We start from the raw sequence: 16,482 nt of genomic DNA on the forward strand, positions 1-16,482 counted from the left end.
CCATATATATGTCGAAGGGCCCATATAGCCGAGGTGGTAAACGCACGGGTATTCAGCATGACCATGCTGAGGGTGACGGGTTCGATTCCCGGTCGGTCCAGGATCTTTTCGTAAAGGAAATTTCCTTGACTTCCTTGGGCATAGAGTATCTTCGTGCCTGCCACACGATATACGCATGCAAAATGGTCATTGGCAGAGGAAGCTCTCAGTTAATAACTGTGGAAGTGCTCATAGAACACTAAGCTGAGAAGCAGGCTTTGTCCCAATGAGGACGTTACGCCAAGAAGAGAGAGAGAGATATGTCGAAATAAAAAATTTCAATGTTATCCCAGATAAAAATGAATGGGGAAAATTTCCAAGATGGAACATTTGGATGTACAAAATTTCGCGCCTGTTCAGTTGTGTCGTTTATGGGCTTCAAAATTTCCACTGATATCAATACCGAAAAAAATGTATGTTTTTAATAACATAAATTTACGCGCATTTTTTTCTGAAATTGTTCCAAAGTTTGAATAATTAGTTTGGATGAACAACATAAAAAATATTTTTAACATTCAAATGTCTTCACATAATTTTATATGTCTTCAATAAGTTCTTCACATAAGTTCAAACTTCAAATTGAAGACATGTCTTAACATCTGGCATCCCTGCTGCTCAGGTATATTGGGAGACAGAGAATAAAAAATAGTAGCAAATATATTCTAACAAGACTAGTGTGAAGATTAACAAAATGGTTTCAAGCCGAAGGAAATACAAGTGAAATTCAGTTAGAAGTGTTAAATTGTAGATTTTAGCTGTTCATAATAATTTCTGTAACTTTCCGAAAAATTAAAGGTGTGCTGAATGAGGAAAAGTGGATTGGTATTTAATTGAACTATCATCTACCCCCGTTGGTTTGACTGCTTTTAATCTTAACACTTCTCAATTTAACCCCGCTAATCTGCATACTGTTCAAACTTAAAATTCTTCAAACATCAATCTGCTTATAGAACGGGGTGGAACGGAATGCCGAATTAAACAAAAGGGAAATAAGGTTACCGCAAGAGTTACAACCGATGCCCACAGGGTTTTCAGAAGTTCCAATTAAAAATTAACCCCGTTGATTTGCATGAGGAATCTTTCAAACCAATGGGGAAAGACGGTATTCCATAATCGTTTGTAGGATCCAAATAGACCGAAAGCTGCAGCAAAAACCTCCATACCTGAAAAGAGAAGAAAAGAAAAAAAAACCTTTAAATATATGATTACAGAACTTTGTGAAAATAGGTGTATTTTTTGTTCGTAAGGGAAGTCGGGGTAGTTTGGCCAATGGTGTAATTTGAGCACCACTGGAAAATCACCTAAAATCTAATAAATATTGCAAATTCACCTTATATCTCTAATGCTGGCCTAATATTGGAGCGATTGAAACATTAAAACGAAGTAATTAAATTCCATAGTAAATTAGAAAAATAACATTTAAAATGGTTGGCCAAATTACTCCGACGAGAGCTGAACAAAAACACTACATTAGATTTCTCATGTTTGTAACCGTTCGGTTCCAATTTTAACTTGAAGGCTTCACCTCAAGTAGTTTTTTCCCGAAATAAGACCTTTTCATAAGGCAATCAAGAACAGTCACGCTCACTGGTCGAGGAATCGCGAGTGAGTGCGTGTTCATCATTGATGCCATGCCAGGTCAGACAAGATGCGAGAGAGTTCGAGCAGTTTGAGCTCGGGCAAAAAACTAGCACAGCCCTGTTGATATTGTGCTCGCCCACAGAGGGTGCTGCGTACAACAGGATGGGCAAGCATAAAACGACGTAGCATAGAGGCCATTTCGCCTTCTTATGTTGAATGGCATTATATAAAGGAATTGTTTGAATGCCGAAATTTCTCTTTTGTACAAATTGTGATCCTCGTAAGAAGTTGTAGTGCGCGCGCGTGTAAATAGTAAACGTTAATGTAAGAATTGTGTAATAATTGTTCTTGTTGGTGAAATTTCTTTTTAAGTCTGTGTTGTTTCTTTTCTTAAACTATAGGGATTGTTAAAAGTGTTAATCGGTAAAAATGTTAGTAAAAGTTATCAGTCGTGATCATTCGTCAAAATATGTTAGTACGGTTAGTAGTGTTAATGTCCTAAACTTAACCTAAAATTAATGTGTAACTATATTGATAGAAACAAACAAGTTAAAATAGCAAACAAGAAAACAAACAAGTACCGAGAACAACGAACACGTTAAAACCACTATTACAAGAAAAAGGTAAATATAGTGCAGAAAAGTTATAGGTTAGGTGTGACGTTGCAGGGTGTTAACAAACGGTGTTCAGGTCCACGTCAAGGGACCTTTTTCTTTCCTATCTTTTATCAAGATCGTCGTTAGGGCAGTGCCGTGGGCGGTTCCCGGAGAAGATCGAGTGAGTGAACGTGACTCCGGCAACCCTGATCCCGACGATATGGCAGGTGGATAGTTTGTGCCCCGGTGCCATTCCGCCATTGTCTCCGACCACGGAGAGTAGCTCCATCGCCATCGCCTGTCAAGATTCCGGCCACCTTCGAACGGCCGAACACCAGGAACGCCCCCCCCCCTACGAACGCCACCAAGCCCACTCCGGATCCGTGAGAAAATCCTACAAAGCATGCAAGTAAGACACCCCAAATTGTGACGTCACGAATATATTGTTAGATCGAAATTGCCTCAGGTGTAGCCTAACAGTAGAAAGAAAGAGCAGCCCTGGGTTTATAAGGCCTTTCACCAATATTCCGTTGCTTCGTTTCACCGGGTTCACAACGGAACCGTCAAGCCTCGTCTTGCTTGGATCACAGTTGTAGTTTGTTTGCCCCCCCCATTATATGTTTGCCTATCCTATACATTCAGCCCTTTTTGTGGAGAGTCTTCCTAAACTCTGCTCCTGCTCGAATGAATCATCCTCTGCCTGAGTATTGGGTCAATGAAATAGCTTAAGGACAAGGTATTTGGAGTACATAGCTCAAAATTTCTAGAGCACCGTTTTTTAGAACCATTGAACGGATTTGTATGAAAATGCATCACGCTAATTGTTCAGTGGTTGTCAATAGCGTGATGCATTTTGATCCAAATCCGTTCAACGGTTCTAAAAAACGGTGCTCTAGAAATTTCGAGCAATGTACTCCAAATACCTTGTCCTTAAACGACCCTGTAGATCCTTATCCCGCTGAGCCAGCGAGTTTCATGTTAGATAGCTTTCAAATAAGTTTGTTTTCAATATATTTTAAGTTGATACTATATGATCCAATATCAAGCAAGGCATATCGAGCTTGTATTACATTAGGCGATAAAAAATCTTTAATGAAAGTAGGGTGCTCTAATTACCCCGACTGTTCAAAATGGACGCAAAAAAAACCCTTTTTTTCAATAAAAATCAGTCTACAAACATGATCGAACTATGATATTTTCATGACACTAGGGTAGTATAATCGGAATCATTATGACCATGTGATGTGCGAGAGATTCAACGGTGTTTTATGCATCTTCAATCGACTTTTGCTTAAGGTGGCCTCAGTGCCGTATTTAGGCTTCGGGGGGCCCGGGGCAAACTTTTTGGAGTAGACCCCCTAAAAGCAAGTTTTTAAAGATGTAAATCTCATATTAATTTTTTGTCAATGTTGTGTAATTCGTATTTTTTTAGATTTTTACTGTTTTTTTTGCGATTGCAATATTTGACGAGTACTTCGAGACTGAAAAAAGTTAGGTCTTTAGGGGAAAACTGTAGCAATAAATTTACGAAAACGTCGGTGAAACCCAAAATACAGATATGTAAAGCCACTGCTCCGAGGTGTTTAAGGAAGCTAGGTTTCCAAAATTGATCCCAATTTCCTAAACATCTCCTGGAATAATTATCATATCTTTCCCATAAAAACATCTGTCCTCAACGAACTGAGGCAGATGGGTATTGAGTATGTGTTTTCAGAATATAATCGTATAATCAACAGAACCATGCATAATCATTGTCAAATAAGTGATTGAATTGTTAACCTATTGATTAAATGACATTTATATCGATACACAAACATCGTTTAATTTACTCTGAAAAAATAATCTTTGGTTTTGTTAAGAAACGTTTTTAATTTTTTCTACAGAACTCAATAAAAACTTTCAAGAGGTTTTAGAGAAACTCGTGTGCACCAAAATAAAAAAGAAACATCTTTTTATCCAATTGATGAATATTGTATACCTCCCTGGAGAAACAATTGAATCGTTTAGTTGCTGTTTTTTTTTTTAATTTCAATTGTTTTGCATTTATCAATAAATTGACAAAACAGTTTTATGCTTTTAGAATGGCAGCTCATATAGAAGAAAATATCCCACAAAAACTGTAAATCCATTTTAAAAATAATGCCAGTGCACCAAAAATCATGAAGTTTAGGATTTCGATTTATTCTCAAGTCAAATTTCATATTATGAAGTAATCTCGATACTTTTGGTAACCCAATAAAAACTACTCTAGGACAACTGTGTTTTATATAAGTTCGTTGAGCAAAATATATATAGTGCTTCGGGATTCTTGGGGGCCCCCTCAATCGGGGGGCCCGGGGCACTTGCCCCCATTGCCCCCCCTTAAATCCTGGCCTGGGTGGCCAAATTACCCCGCTTTACCCTATAATTTGGTATCCTTTAAAATAAAAGTTTCAAGCTGTCCCAATGCACAACAAGTGCTGCTGTGACAACTAAATTTGATTAGCGTGGTCCGATTTCAAACACTGGTATATCATTTTGTTTTACCAAACTTCTTGGTGCTCAAGATGTTTCAGAATGTCAATGTTGTATCAATTCTAATTATTCATATGTTTCCCGGATAGAGCAGTAAGTTTTCAATAACTTTACCGAAGATTGGGTTCACTTTTATTGAGTTTGTGATTTTATACAGGCATTTCTCATTTGGGTTCTTGGATGATGACCCCTCCATTTCCAAAGAGTTAAACTTCATAGCCCTGAGAAGTAGGCAATTCCAAGGGAGCGTCCATAAATGAAGTAGCAACTTTTAGTCTATTTTATACTCAAAACAACTCCCCCCCCCACTTGTAGCATATTTTCTCATTCCTAATATTTACATGGCTCCTCACACAATCCTAAACCCAACCCCTACCGCTTTAAAAACTACGTCATTTATGGAAGCTCTTCAAGGAAATTTCAGAGGGAGGGGTTCAGAGGCGTTTTCAAGGGGCTTCGAAGGGTCTCAGGTGAGGTTTCGGTGGGTTTTCGCTACATGAGCTCCCAGGAGGTTTTCGGTGGCATTTCTGGAAGTTTCAGAGAATTTTCAGGAGTTTCGGAGGGTCTCAGGAGCGTTACAGAAGGTTCGAGGAGGTTTCGCGAAGTTTTCAAAGGCATTTCGGAAAGTTTCAAACGGCATTGAGTGGGTTCCAATAATGTTTTCATTGGCAATTTCAGGGATTTCGGAATGTCTAAGGAGCGTTACAGAAAGTCCGAAGGGATTTCAGGGGGTTTTCAGAGGCATTTCAGAAAGTTCCATAGATTTTTTTTTCCTCCCATGTTGGGGAAATTAAGCCACTGCGACCAATAAGCTGAACTTTTGTAGCATGTTCCGTTTTGATATTTGCATCTAGCCAGCTAATTACATTGTGTCAATTAACCTTCACGTACCCGATCCCCGACAAATCATTTTCAAAATGCTCGCATTTCGTCAATTTTCATCCGATTTTTTTAAGGTCGCCCTCAATCGATCATAAATTGGTGCTAGTTTATTATACTCAAGTGGCCATGTAATATCCGGAACCATTCCGGAGATATTCCGGATTGTACTGGGGTCAGGGGGTGGGGGAGGCGTCTGTGTTGCCAAATGGCTAAAAGTGATTATTTTGTGTGCTATCGTGTTTCAGAGGCCCCCGCGGAACCTGTTCCAGGCATTCCAGATCGGCCACATCAGTTGATGCATACTTGAGTCAATTATTTCTGCCCCATTCTCTCGAAATCATGAACATTGATACTTCGTTAGGCATGTTGTGGTTGCAAATCAGAAATGTCCCCGATGACACCCCCGTGGAACCTATGCTAGATGTTCCGGGGTGGGCATATTAGTTGATACAGACTTCAGTCTATCGTTTCTGACTCAGTCATTCAAAATCATGAAGGTTGATATGTCGCACGGCATGTTTAGGTTGAAAACCAGAAGTTTCCCCAATGGGGCCCCACGGACCCTGTCACGTCGATCTGGATGGGTCAACTTATTCAAATCTGGTTATCGCAGTTGTTTTTCACTGTTCTCAGTAAAAAATTCGTTAAAAATCGATGGTTCAAACACAATAACACGCAAAATAATCATTTTTAGCCATTTTGGCAACCCTTCTGACCCCAGCACAATCCGGAATATCCCCGGAATGGTTCCAGATATAGCATGGCCACTTGAGTATAATAAACTAGCACCAATTTATGATTGATTGACGGTGACTTCAAAAAAATCGTATGAAAATTGGCGAAATGCCAGCATTTTGAAAATGAGTTGTCGGGAGTCGGGAATGTGAAGGTCAATCAGCTTCTGCCACAACGCGTCTCCCAGTCAGGTGCAATGAAATTTATAAACTCCAAGACCTTCTCAGGTTCTGCAGACCAGATATCACTGGGTTGCAAGCAACCACTATTTAAAAATCTTTGCCTGCGGTTGTATAAGGCACCACAACTGCAAAGCACATATTCCGAGGTTTCTCGTTCCGTAGAAAAAATAATGAGATTTACACGTCATGTAAATTTCATTTTAGTCACGTAAACTTAGTGTTATGATGGTTTACATGATATATCATGTAAATTTGTGTTATATCTCATGTAAACACTCAGAGTCATGGTGAATTATATGACATATAATGGAAGTTTTCATGACATTTTATGACTTTCACATGATATGTCATGTAAACTTCTGTGATATCCCACGCTCCAATTATGTGCATCATATGTCACAGAATTTTACACTATCTTTTCGATCTGTGTATTGCAGAAACGACAGATATCATTCTGAATCTGGCCGATATTTTTCAAGTGATACCTGCTAGGGCAGTATCCAGTTACTAGGCCAGTACATAGAGCTCTCTTGTTGAGCTTTAAGAGCTTTTTGGTTTTATAAGCAGTTTGTGTTATAAATCCTTTTGACTGATTGCAATTAGATACCACCCTCTGCTCAGCCCAGCATTTCAGGTCCATCTTATTGTACAGTATGATATACCGCAGAATGGTTCTGGGCCAGCAAACTGTAAATTGGAATCATTTTTAGTGCGCTATATGGGGTCTGAGGGAGTTTTCATTGGTACACAGAAAGGTTCAGAGGATTTACAACGAGTTGCAGAGGCACTACAGGGGAGTTTGTGGGGCTTTGGAAGGATCTTAGGTACGTTTTTTTCCCTCCCCTGTTGTTGAAATTAAGTCACTGCGTCCAAAAGGCTGAACTTTTGTACAATCCAACTGCTGAAACTTTAACAGTGATCGTTCAGCTTCCCAGCAGGCAACATTGCTGCACATGGCGCCAAAGATATCACACATAAATCATGGCTACTATGTTTCAAGGCAGATTGCAGTGATGCCCATCGAATAATGTAATCATCATGATCGAAGATTTTCGTTCTGGATAAAAATCGATAACAAATTAATGAGGCGTCCGATTTGAATGTGGTCTTCGGCAAAGTTGTAGCTGATAGAGTAGCCTAGGAGTATCGAAGGTCAACTAACACTCTAGGGCACTTGGGGAAATGCTACAGTCAATTGAATGGAAAGCGTCATTTTCCCATAGTAATTCCCATACAAAGGGCATTTTCCCATAGTAATTCCCATTTGAAGGGCTTGTGCACTCTCAATTTTCAACCAAATCAGCTCAAATTTTAAAAGAAGACATAGAATCTGGTTATGTATCGAATAAGAGGTGTGGAGAAAAAACGATTTTTTGAACCACGCTAATGTATAAGGCGCCATCCACAAATTACGTAACGCTATAGGGGGAGGGGGGAAGTATCGTCGAGCGTTACGGACCACACAAAAAAATTCGGGGTTTCATACAAAAAAAAAACGTTACGGAGGGGGGAGGGGGTCGAAAAATGCCGATTTCAGCGTTACGTAATAAATGGATGCTGCCTAATGTATATGCATAAGAATGGGTCAACGTTGTATGGGGAAGCATAAAATTTGATCGCATCAACCCGGAACAAAGCTTTTCCAATCTGTATTAGCGTCCAACGGTGCAAAATTGGGAAGCAATTAGTTGCGTCCCAGTATTCCTCATTGCGATTGAAATGTGTATGGAATTTAGTATGGGAAAACATACTTTTTTGCATTTCACTCATAAATTGATTTTTTCTGTCTAAAACGATCTAAATAATGACGATGAAGTATAGCCTAGGATATGCCGAAAAGCTTTGCAGAAGGCCGCAAAGTGATCCGACACTTGCGACAAAAGTTATTACGTTCAGATCATCACACCAAAAGGAATCGAAAAAGCTTTGTTCCAAAAAATCGACTTTGTTGACCCAATCTAATGTACATACAAGACGAAAGAAAGGGGAAGGCCATTCCAAAACGGCATCACAGTGGTCCAGATCTGAAAATACTTGGCAAAAATTGCCAAATCATAGTAGTCTTCTAGTTTTAGCCTAAATGAATATATTGAACATGATTTAGCACTCAATTTCATTTTACGGGATTTTCATTTTTTGTCGGTTTTTCCGAACAAAATGGATGTTTTTCATACACATTTGACTATACACAACATATATCATCATGGCGCTGTTGTTTTGGCAGTTCTTGGCAGTTGCATTTTTCCTTAAACGATTCTGCATACATAAACGAGCATGTGATTGGAAAATATCCGCAGGTAGTAGCGTTCTCAAAGTCCTTTGCAAAGTGGTCCTTAACCAGATACAGGAGAAGATTGACGCAACTCTTCGACGGCAGCAAGCAGGATTCCGTGCCGGAGGATCCTGTGTGGACCATATTATCACGCTCCGTATCATTCTGGAGCAAATCAATGCATTCCAAGAGTCTCTCTACCTGGTGTTCATTGATTACGAAAAAGCTTTCGACCGTCTTTTTTTATATAGAATGAGAAAATCTGCAACAGATACCCAAGAGGTGGTTCCTCGGGTGATGTGGGGATCGACCCACTAAAAACTCATTCTCTCTCTTCCTTACCTTCGCGGTACGCCCGTTAAAGATGACTTCGAGAAGGGGGGGACCGTACATGAGTACACTCTAATAGTATAAGCGTTCCACCAGCTACCGCCTTAAGTTGTTCACTTTCCCCTGGAGGCTCGGGTCCTGGCTAGTACTTAGACTACCCGTTGAACTCAAGCTCCTGGATGGGGAAGGGGGGGGGGGGGCAACTCAACTAGCTGTTGTTCGGCTCGCCATTTACTCTGTAGTTCAAGTACGATTCGAGAAACCGTGGAAGTAACGGAGTCCCACTTGTCCGCCCCCATACACATCCTTTCAACAATGTTGTCAGGCGTGATATCTCTACCGCATACCTCCTGCATACTCCACCTTTGCTCCACGAAACGTGGACATTCAAAGAGCACAAGCTCCGCGGTCTCGTCGCAGTCTGCACACTCCGGACATGCGGGGGAGCCTGCGTGTCCGAATCTGTGCAGATACCACCTAAAGCACCCATGGCCTGACAGAAATTGAGTCAAGTGAAAATTCACCTCGCCATGGGGCCTGCTCGTCCACTTGGACACGCTCGGTATGAGCCTGTGTGTCCATCTACCCTTGCTGGAGGAATCCCATTCGCTCTGCCACTTCAGCATAGACGAGGTTCTGGCGATACGCCTCGCGCCTCTTATGCCGTGTCGCTCGAAGCATTCTTCATCCTCTGCCACCACTAAAGCTATGGGCATCATGCCCGCTAGCACACATACCGCGTCCTTTAAGACCGTGCGGTATGCCCTCACCACCCTAAGGCACATCAGCCTGTGGGTACTCTCAAGTCGCTTCACGTTTCGGTTAACCACTAGCGCCTTCGACCATGCAGCGGCGCCATACCGTAGTATGGAGACCGCTACTGCCGCGAGCAGCTTACGCTTACTCGAGACTATTGCCGAGCTGTTTGACATTATCTTTGACAATGCCATTATCGCCATGCTTGCCCTTTTGCAGGCATATTCTACGTGGCTTCCGAATTTCAGCTTATCGTCGATCATGACCCCCAATTGCTTCAGTGAGCGCTTAGAGTTGATCGTGCATCCACCTGTGGTGACCACTGCCTGCTGTTCAGACTTGCGGTTGTTTACCACCACCACCTCCGTTTTGTGGTGCGCGAGTGCCAAATGTCTCGACCTCATCCAATCCTCCACTATGCCAATTGCGTGAGTTGCTGTCAGTTCCACTTCCTCTATCGACTCGCCGTATACCACGACGGTAATATCATCGGCGAAGCCGACCAGCTTTACGCCCGGTGGAAGTTTGAGCCTCAATACGCCATCATACGCCGCGTTCCATAGTACCGGGCCCAAGATGGACCCCTGCGGTGATTTTGTAGCTCCTCTCGCCTTCCTCGGTGTCATAGATTAGCACTCCATTCTGGAAGTAGCTCTCCAATATCCGGCATAGGCTAACCGGGACTCCTAGGTGGTGTATTGCGCACTCAATGGCGGTCCAGCTGACGCTGTTTAACGCATTCTAAACGTCCAGCGTGACGACCGCGCAATAGCGGATTCCTGTTCGCTTCTTTTGGAGCGCTATTTCGGCCGTTTTGGTTACAGCCCTAATAGCGTCCACCGTCGATCGACCCTTCCGGAAGCCGAACTGGTTATCCGAGAGACCAGAGTCATCGGGTTTCTCGGTATAGACCATCAGCCTCGACAGAATGATCCGTTCCAACAGTTTTCCGGCGGTGTCCAGCAAGCAGATAGGTCTGTATGCCGACGGGTCGCCATGTGGCTTCCCGGGTTTGGGCAGTAGAACCAATCTTTGCCTTTTCCACCTTTCCGGAAATTCGCCTCTGTCTAGGCACATCTGCATAGCCATTCTGAACATGTCAGGCTTAGCCTCGATAGCCGTCTTGATGGCTAATGTCGGGATACCGTCCGGACCCGGAGCCTTGTTCAACTTAAGCGACTTCGCTATTGCAATGAGTTCGTCGTTCGTCACCGGGGCTACCTCGCTATGGCCGGTTTGGCTATAGGGAACGGGGGCCCATGGTCTTGTATCGTGGCGCGGGAACAGCGTTTCCACGATCTTCTGCAGCATCTCTGGGGAGCGTTCTGAGGGTGCTGACGCGCCCTTCGTTTTGGCCATGACTACTCTGTAGGCATCACCCCATGGGGTCGTGTTGGCTGCCTGGCAGAGATTTTCGAAGCACGCCCGCTTACGAGTCTTAATCTCTTTATTCAGTGCCAGTTTAGCCGCCCTGTAGGCCTCGCTTCGTTCAATTCTATCCTCATCGGTACGAGCCCTTTGCATCCTCCTTCTAGCGGAGTTCTCAGGATGCGCGGAGTTCTGCGATTTCTGGACACCACCAGTACACCGGTTTGCGTCCATTTCTGGGTAGGGATCGCCTTGGCATAGCGGCGTCACATGCACGGCTTAGGGTTCCGACAAGATCATCGCTGGATAGATCGTCGGTGTTACTCTCCATAAACAATCGCTCAATCACGGAAACATGTGGGAAGCCCTCAGGCGCAAGGGTCTCCCTGAGAAAATCATCGGCCTCATTGAAGCACAGTACAGGGCAGAGTACTGCACAACGGTGTTTTGTTCGATCCCATCCGGGTCGTTGCTGGAGTGTGACAAGAATGTACAGTATGCGGCAGGAAAAAATGCGAAAGTGTTTTTCAACTTCAAACCTCATTTTCGTCCACTTGACATTAACCAATCTATGTTTCAACGTTCCATGATCTATAATAGGCTAGTTTTCTGAAAAGTTAATTAAAAAATTTCCCATTTTGGTCACTAACCTTTACAGGGCGGCGCCTGAAGATGAAGACAACCAGAATTTTCAAACCGCAGAAAATCGCACAGGTCGCTAAATTTCGCATTTGATAAAACAAAATTTTTGATTTTCTCTACAATATCATCAAATATATGTACTTATTTCATCTGCTATGTGAAACTACATGGCTCTGGATCAGTGTGGTCTGGTTGTTCATCGAATTTTAGCTAATTTTGTTACTGTTATAGTCATTTTGTTTAATGACCATTGGGCGCGCTGTTTATTGATATCCGCTTATTAGGCCTACATTATCACATGTTAAACATCAAATGTGTTCATTTTTATTTTTCAGTGCTAGAATATAGGCATTGACTGATACACTGTCATGAAAAAATAGTCATATATCCCATATTTAGCGTGTAATAGTGCCTTGAACTTTTCGCATTTTTTCCTGCCGCACCCTGTATACATCACCGCTACTGGTCCTCATCGTAATCGACGAGATACTGGTTGGAGCGATTGACCGTGAACCAAATCGTGGATTGCTGTGGCAACCCATTACCATGGAGCACCTGAATGACTTCGAACTGGCTGATAACGTTGCTCTCCTTGCTCAACGGCGCTCTGATATGCAGAGCAAGTTCGATGATCTTGCCAATGGCTCCTCAGCGGCAGGTCTTACCATCAACGTCAACAAGACCAACTCGTTGGATGTAAACACGGTCAACCCTTCCAGCTTTACGGTAGCTGGGCAATCAGTGGAGAATGTTGAAAGCTTCCAATATCTTGGTAGTCAAATGGCGGGCGATGGCGGCACCAAGATCGACATAGATGCACGGATCAAAAAGGCGAGAGCTGCTTTTACGAGTTTAAGAAATGTATGGAAAACAACCAGATCAGTCGACGCACCAAAATCCGAATTTTCAACTCGAACGTGAAATCTGTGTTGCTATACGCCAGTTAAACCTGGTGTGTATAAGTGGAGAACAACGGCTGCCGGTCTTCATCAATAGATGCCTGCGGTATATAATTCGTGCATGGTGGCCTCACAATTAGATCTCCAACGTGGAGCTCCATCGTCGATGTCATCAAAAGCCGATAGTGACAGTAATTCGGGAGCGAAAGTGGAGGTGGGTTGGTCACACTCTACGCACTGGCGGAAACGAAATCTGCAAACAAGCGTTAGACTGGAACCCAGCAGCACATCGCAGCAGAGGCAGACCCAGAAGCTCATGGCGGCGCAGCCTAAACAACGAAATCAAGCAAGTCGACAGAAATTTGGACTGGTCACAGCTCAAGGCGATACACAGTGGGAAAAAACCGACCCAAAAAGGCACCTAATTGTTGCGGCTGATTGCGATCTTTGAAGCCCATCTTTTCCGAATGGAAAAATGCCAAGGAATCGATTGGTGATAGTTTCATTCACCGGAATTGAGTGTAAATGTCCATTTTGCCCCATTTTCCCCTAAAAAACACTGTTTTTCTGAATTAAATAATGGTTTCAACAGATTGCGGCTAGCCAACCAATTTTTTATTGATGTAGAATTGACAGGTGCATTCTATGGAGCATACCTCGATTTGTGTCTTTGACTGGAAGTGCCCATTTTGCCTCATTTTCCTCTAAAAATACTGTTTTTCTGGATAAAAAAATAGTTTCAACTGATTGCGGCTAACCAACCATTTTTTCTTGATGTAGAATTTACAGGTGCATTCTATGGGACACACCTTGATTTGTGTCATTGAATGAAAGTGCCCATTTTGCCTCATTTTCCCCTAAGAAACTATTTTTCTGAATGACAAAAATGGTTTCAACTGATTGCGGCCAACCAACCAATTTTTACCTGATGTAGAATTAACCGGCACATACTTTGCGGTGCACCTCGATATATGTCATTGACTGGAAGTGCCCATTTTGCCTCATTTTCCCCTACAAATACTGTTTTTTTTTTAATTAAAAATTAGTATCAACAGATTGCTGCATACCTACCATATTTTTCTTGGTGTAGAATTGGCAGGAACATTTCATGAGGCACACCTCGATCCGTGCCATTGACTGGAAGTGCCCATTTTGACCCATTTTCTCCTATAAATACAGTTTTCCTGGATTAAAAATAGTTTTAACTTATTGCGGCTATCCAACCAATTTTTACCTAATGTAGAATCAACCGATGCATGCTTTGGGGCACACCTTGATATGTGCCGTTGACTGGAAGTACCCATTTTGTCTTACTTTCCCCTAAAATACTATTTTTCTGAATTATAGAATTGTATCAACTGATTGCGGCTAATCAATCAATTTTTACTTGGTGTAGAATTAACCGGCACATACTTTAAGGTGCACCTCGTTCTGTGTCTTGGGTGGTGGTGCCCGTTTTGCTTCATTTTCCCCTAAACTAAGGATTTTCTGGATTTAAAAATAGTTTCAATTGATTGCAGCTAATCAATATTTTTTTCCTGATGTAGAATCGACCTATGCATACTATGGGATACACCTCGCGCTATGCGTTAGTCTGGAATTGCCCGTTTAACCAATTTTCCCCTAATTAGTTCCAACTAATTGCGGTTGACCAAGCATTTTTTTTTCCTAATGTGAAATTAATCGATGCATTATGACTAGAAGTGCCCATTTCCCCCTTTACCCCCTAAAACACCGTTTTTCTCGTTTGAGAAACAATTTCAACTAATTTAAGCTAACAAGCTAAGCAATTTAAGCTAACAGCTTAAGCCAACAAAACAAGTTTTTCCTCATGTAGAATTGATCAGAGCATATTGTCAGACAAACTTTGTGTCATTGATTGGAGGTGGTCATGTTGTCCTATTTTCCCCTAAAACACTTATTATTATTAGCTTTATTAGGGAGATTTTCAGCCCGAGGCTGGTTCATGTCCACCTAAAACACTGTTTTAGTTAGTTGGAACAAACTTTTTAACCCAGAAAAGAGTATTTTAGGGGGAAATGGGGTGAAACGGGCATTTTCAGACTAACGCATAGCGCGAGGTGTATTCCATAGTATGCATAGGTCGATTCTATTTATGGAAAAAAATATTGGTTAGTTGCATTCAATTGAAACTATTTTTAAATCCAGAAAACCCGTAGTTTAGGGGAAAATGTAGCAAAATAGGCACCACCACCCAAAGACACAGAACGAGGTGTGCCCCAAAATATGCGCTGGTTAATTCTACTTCAAGCAAAAATCGATTGGTTAGCCGCAATCAGTTGAAACATGTCTTTAATTCAGAAAAATAGTATTTTTAGGGGAAAATGGGGCAAAATGGGTACTTTCAGTCAAAGACACGGGTAGAGGTGTGCCTCAAGAAATGTACCTGTCAATTCTACATCAAGTTTGCGCCGGTTAATTCTAAATCAGAGTGAAAATGGTTGGTTAGCCGCAATCAGTTAAAACTATTTTTTAATCCAGAAAAACAGTATTTATAGGGGAAAATGGTGCAAAATGGGCACTTCCAATCAAGGACACGGGTAGAGGTGTGCCTCAAGAAATGTACCTGTCAATTCTACATCAAGAAAAAATGGTAGGTAGCCGCAATCAGTTGATACTAATTTTTAATTCAGAAAAAACAGTATTTTTAGGGGAAAATGAGGCAAAATGAGCACTTCCACTCAATGACATATATCGAGGTGCACCCCAAAGTATGTGCCGGTTAATTCTACATCAGGTAAAAATTGGTTAGTTGGCCGCAATCGGTTGAAACCATTTTTTAATTCAGAATAACTGTATTTTAGGGGAAATTGAGGAAAAATGGGCACTTTCAGTCAATGACACAAATCAAGGTGTGTCTCACAGAATGCTCCTGTCAATTCTACATCAAGAAAAAAATGGTTGGTTAGCCGCAATCAGTTGAAACTATTTTTTAATCCAGAAAAACAGCATTTTTAGGGGAAAATGAGGCAAAATGGGCACTTCCAGTCAAAGACACAGATCGAGGTATGCTCCATAGAATGCACCTGTCAATTCTACATCAATAAAAAATTGGTTGGTTAGCCGCAATCTGTTGAAACCATTATTTAATTCAGAAAAACAGTGTTTTTAGGGGAAAATGGGGCAAAATGGACACTTACACTTAATTCCGGTGAATGAAAGTATCACCAATCGATTCCTTGACATTTTTCCATTCGGAAAAAATGGGCTTCAAAGATCGCAATCAGCCGCAATAATTAGGTGCCTTTTTGGGTCGGTTTTTCCCACTGTGCGATAGCTGGCAATCGCCCAGGATGGAAATCTTTCAATTCGGCCCTCTGCACCACCGTGGGCGCCCAGGACTGAAAGTAAGTAAGTTAGTAAGTAAGTAGCAAGGAGCGATTTGAAAGACACTTTGAAGTCGACGTGTATTATTTTTTGTAAATAATTATGGCATGTAACGTCAATTTTAAAGCCAAAAGTACTAATTTGATCTCTTGCTTCATTGCAACTGCATGATATACACAAGAACTTACAAATACACTTTTGAAAACAATTGTATTATTATATAAATAGACTTTTGTAGTGGTTGAGCTCGTTTGTGTTCTTTTAAAAAAAATCAGTACTTTTTCCATCAGCAGCTATTCAGTGCTGTAACAAGATACAAAATAAATATTTCCACTTCC

The 16,482-nt window shown here is 41.7% G+C and overlaps 1 protein-coding gene across 3 annotated transcripts in view; it reads right to left on the reverse strand.

Moving 5' to 3' along the window:
• LOC109411862 (rho GTPase-activating protein 100F) overlaps positions 1–16,482 on the reverse strand; it is a 293,033-nt gene that overhangs the window by 227,337 nt on the left and 49,214 nt on the right. The window lies entirely within an intron of this gene.

The sequence above is a fragment of the Aedes albopictus genome, chromosome 1 (assembly GCF_035046485.1).
Source record: "Aedes albopictus strain Foshan chromosome 1, AalbF5, whole genome shotgun sequence".
Lineage (NCBI taxonomy): Eukaryota > Metazoa > Arthropoda > Insecta > Diptera > Culicidae > Aedes > Aedes albopictus.